This window comes from Benincasa hispida, chromosome 1 (assembly GCF_027475165.1).
Source record: "Benincasa hispida cultivar pf3 chromosome 1, pf3_genome.v1.1, whole genome shotgun sequence".
In the NCBI taxonomy this organism is placed as follows: Eukaryota; Viridiplantae; Streptophyta; class Magnoliopsida; order Cucurbitales; family Cucurbitaceae; genus Benincasa; species Benincasa hispida.
This window is the reverse complement of record NC_143478.1, coordinates 68,729,875-68,734,942: the sequence shown is the minus strand read 5'-3', so window position 1 is coordinate 68,734,942 and position 5,068 is coordinate 68,729,875.

The following is a 5,068-nucleotide window of genomic DNA, read 5'->3' as shown; positions in this document are numbered from 1 at the left end:
AAATACCGAAGGCAACCTTCAAAGTAGGAGTTCGAACAATTAGAGAATTTTCCTTTAGACAGATTAGCCTTGTTCTTAGATTTTCTTTATTTTAAGGCAGAAGCGAGAGAAGCTAGATTGTGTCGATAGATCGTTCCAATGAACTTGGAAGAGTGCCGGAAGCATCAAAATCAGAGAGAGGGCCAGCTCCTGCGGAAGCAGGAATATCTTTTGAACAGAATAGAGTTGATAGTGTAAAAGCCTTGGGAAGCAAGGGATTGCTACCAGGCTCTCTATCCTTATCTTCCATTGTTATTTTGTACTTAAACTCATCTACAGAAATATAATTTACGTCTTTATATCTGTTCACTCTCTGTTTATTACGCATGAGTAGCTAAATCTGTTGAATGAGTTGAGGAACACTTAGCTAGCATAACTGGGGATCTTAATTCTATGCGATTATCTTGTATTATGTATGCATCATTCGTCCATTAGAGATACTCGGGAGGGTAGTCTAAGGACGGGATCTAGGCTTGGAAAAGTTAGGTTAGAATCTAGGCTCGGGAGAGTCAGATTAGAACGTATAGTTAAGAGATAGAATCTTAAGAATAAACATTGTTTGCTATTAACGCATCGCATGCATCCTAGAGATAGGATATGATTGTGTGCAGTCACCTTGTCTTTGTGTGCATCTTGCATCATCGCATAGGAAAAGAGTAGAGACTTAGGAAAAACCTCTATGGACATTGTTGCATTCAACACATGCGTCCTAAAACTAGAAGCACCGTATTTTCATTGGAAAATGATTTGCTATCGCATGAGTGTAGCATGATCACATAGTTTGACGCATTCCCGGGAAATGCTATTTAAAGACTTTCTCAACCCGTTCCTCCACATACTCAATGTATCTATTGCATAATCAAACTTTTCTCAAATCCGCCGCATTCATTTATTTTATTACCACAAACAACTATTTGATATTTGGTTACCGCAAAGTCTTCTTAGAAATTATCACCGCATACCGTTTCCCTAGTCCCTGAGTTCGACCCTGGACTTACCAAGAAACTCAATGGAATTTATATTTGGATTCCACTGAGAAAACTTGTTGCTCAACACATTTCCATCACCGCATTTTATTCCATATTTTCATCACATAAAATAACGCATCATGCGGTATTCGTGCTATGTTGTGGTCGTGTAGATCGAGCGCTCGTGGTTGCTGTTGTTCGATCAGAGTCGCGCAACGGAGCGTGGAGACGCTACTGCACATGTTCGTTCAGAATTCTCATATGTGCGTAGAGTTTGATCTCTATTCTTTTGAGTGTATTCATGTTATAACTTATCTGTATGATTTGCATAACCGCTTGTTTTTTATTTGATTGTAAATGATTTGTTCATTCATGATTGTAATTTGGAATAGTTTTGTTCCGCTGCTCATGGAAATCATCGTGTTTTGATTTCCTTCACAACTCGATCCACGAACAGATTTAGAACACCACCACAAGTGCTACCTTGGTATTCTCGGTATGAGAATTCAGGAGTTGTGGGCTCTGTATGATCTTGGATTGAGGAAGACAGGAGGTATACGATCGAGTAAGTAGGAAATATGAAAACTGTCTATCGTATAGATGATGTACTCGATTGTTTAGAAGATGAAGCCTATCGTATAGATTTTTGCTACTCGATTGTGTAGCAACGATCAACGAGTAACTATCGTATAGTCACCTCTTAGCTCGATCGTGTATGCTTTCAACGCTATCGCTTAGTAAAAACTCTTTTTACTTGATAGCCTTTTTCGTGAGATTCTTCCGAGTGATTCAACTACTAATTTTGGAAAACCATTTTCCTTTTATTTCCCGGTTACCATAAAACTTCCAATAACCTCCCACTTAAATAGGTTATTAGAGCAAAAGAATTAATTATTATATAATTAATATATTATAAATAAATATGATAACCAACTTATCATATTATATTTATAACCATAGTTTTAATATTTCATCATATGAAACATATAAACCATAGCTCTTTTTTCTATTTTATGGTACTTAATATAAATCATATTTATATTAATTCCTCTAATTAATGTATCTAATACATCATATTAATTGGTTATATCTATGGACACAAAAATATATTTATAGTGCGAAGAGTGCAGTTGTGGGTCTTTAGTGGAGTAATCCACAGTTAATGAATATTGATTAATTTAATTAAAAAGTTTGATTAATTAATCTCATATCATTGGAGCTTCTAATATGTAGGTCCATTAGGTCTCCCAGCTAGCTCACTAAAGATAAAACAAAGAATATTTAGGTTAAATTTAATGTGAATGAGATTTATATTAAAACAATAGTATATGAGAGGAGAATACATTTGAATATGATTTAAATGTAACATTGTTGGGATGTATCTCCTAAAGCCCTGTAGTTAATATGTGATTTCAAATAATGGTTGATTATTTTATATATGCAATCATCTTTTAAAGAAATATCCAAGGTTATTAAGGGAATCGAATTCCCGCGAAAGCATGAGATTGCCTTGCATTCGGTTCCCCAATTTAAAAAAACTAAAATTACATCAGTCCATATAAAAACAATGGAGAATAAACATTCTTTCAGCATGCTATTGAAGATGGAGAAAAGGGAAAAACGTAACTCACCTTTGTTGAATCCCAAACTTCTCAAAATGTCCTCTTTCTTTGATCACGAACACCTTTTCACGATCAAGGACACCACCATAAGAATAATCTTGTTACTCTTTAGGATTCCAAGGATTGAATGAGTGGTTTCCAATACTTGGATGAGAAGAGTAAGAGAGAAAATGGTGAGAGAGCAGAGATAATTTCTGGGGTGGAGGCTAGGTATTTTGCAAAATGAAATCTTTATCCTAGATGGGCTATAAGTATATATTTATATGGGGAAGAGTTAAACCATTCTCCAAGTATTTCCTTTTATACACTTAGTACTAATTAATTAAATAACCCTTATTTAATTCATTGACACACTAAATGGGCTATAAGGATATATTTATATGGAGAAGAGTTAAACCATTCTCCAAGTATTTCCTTTTATACACTTAGTACTAATTAATTAAATAACCCTTATTTAATTAATTGACACACTAATTAAATAACCATATATTAAATCTTATTTAATATATAATTAATTAATTAACATATAAACATCACATATTTATATGTATCCACCTCTCTAACATTATAATAAATTAATTAATTCTTCATGAATCTAATTCACTTGAATTTAAGGTTTGAATCTCATTCAAATATTTCTTTCTTACATAATTTGAATTATGATCACTATAATTAATCATTATATATTAATTTCATTAATATAAAATTCCCTAGACTTATTTGAATAATTCAAATCATTCCTCATTACTATCCTTTAGTGAGCTAACAGGGGGACTTTATGGACCTACAACTCCAATGATATGAGATTAATTAATTGAACTCTTTAATTGAATTAATCAATATTCATTAACTATCGGTTACTCCATTAAAGATCGATAGCTGCACTATTTACACTGTAGATATATTTCTGTGTCCATGAATATAATCAATCAACAATGAGTCGACCCTTCACAAATCACTCATAACTACAGCTAGGTCAAATTACTGTTTTACCCCTATAGTTACATCTAACTTCTTAAGTACCACTGATTCTTCTAATGAACAAAAAGTTTATAGTTCAACTATAAACTAACACATCTCTGTCCAGTGAGAGGTTGAGACCTCATTGTTTAAAACCCAAAATCAGCTATTAAGGGAGTAATTTATCTATTTTTCCTAAGATCGGGAATGATTGATTTTTATCTTGTGTAGTTGTATTCCTAGCTCCTTACTCGGACAAATCCTCAAAATGGTAGACTTGTTGAGTCAGCTAACATAACCATTCTCACCTATACAGATCAAAGGATTGTCCTCATAAACAGAAGTTCACAACTCATTCAAGATTAAGATCAAGTCACCTATGGTCATCCTAGTGAAATGTAAGTCTCTTTTAGTAATGGTGTTATATAGAGAGACTATGTATTTTGTGGTCTGATCTTATACAAACACTTTGTATAGAATACCCCCACTTATATGTCTCCACATAAACAATCAGGGTCAGATCATTTGTAGCACTTTACAACAATAGTAACAACTACAAAGCAGACCATATTTGTACTGTCACCAAGATAAAGTACCCAACCTAATCCATCTACTATAGACCATTTAGGTTATTACTTAAACATGGTCCACCTGTATGTTAACTACATACATATTTTAAGTTACATGAAATAACATTGGATCCTAGTTTATTGAATTGAATTAATGCAGTCTAAAATATTAATAAAGTACCTCTTATTTTATTAAATATATAATTTATATTTACAAAATACAAGAAACATGAGATTTAGGATACCAAATCCAATAGATTATTTTATGAAACTTAAACCGCATGTGGTAGACATATAGGTGGATCATGTTCAAGTAATAATCTAAATGGTTTGTAGTATATGGATAAGGTTGGGTATCTTATCCTGGTGACACTATGGATACCACCACTTTGATAATTGTTACAAGAGTTAAAAAGTGTTACAAACAATTTGATCCTAAATCGTTTATGTGGAGACATGCGAGTGGAGGTATCCTATATAAAGAGATTGTATAAAAATGGACCACGAAATGATTAATCTCTTTTTATAACACCATTGATTGAAGAGATTAATATTTAGGGTAGCTCTTTGATTTGTATGGGTGAGAATGACCAGATTCACTGACTCAATATGTCTACCATGTTGAGGATTTGTCTGAGTAGGGAGCTAGAAACATAACTACATAATATGGAATTCATTCCTTCTCGTCTTTAGGGTAAATAGATGAATACTCTCTTAAGTGCTAACTCTGGGTTTTGAATATTGAGACCCCTCCCTCTCACTGGCTCAAAAAGTTTTGTCTATGGTAGGACCATAAACAGGTTGTTTATTAGAGGATTAGTGGGACTTAAGGAGTTAGATGTAATTACTGGAGTAAAATGGTAATTTGGGCTCAACTATATTTACGAGCGATTCGTGAAAGATCGACTTA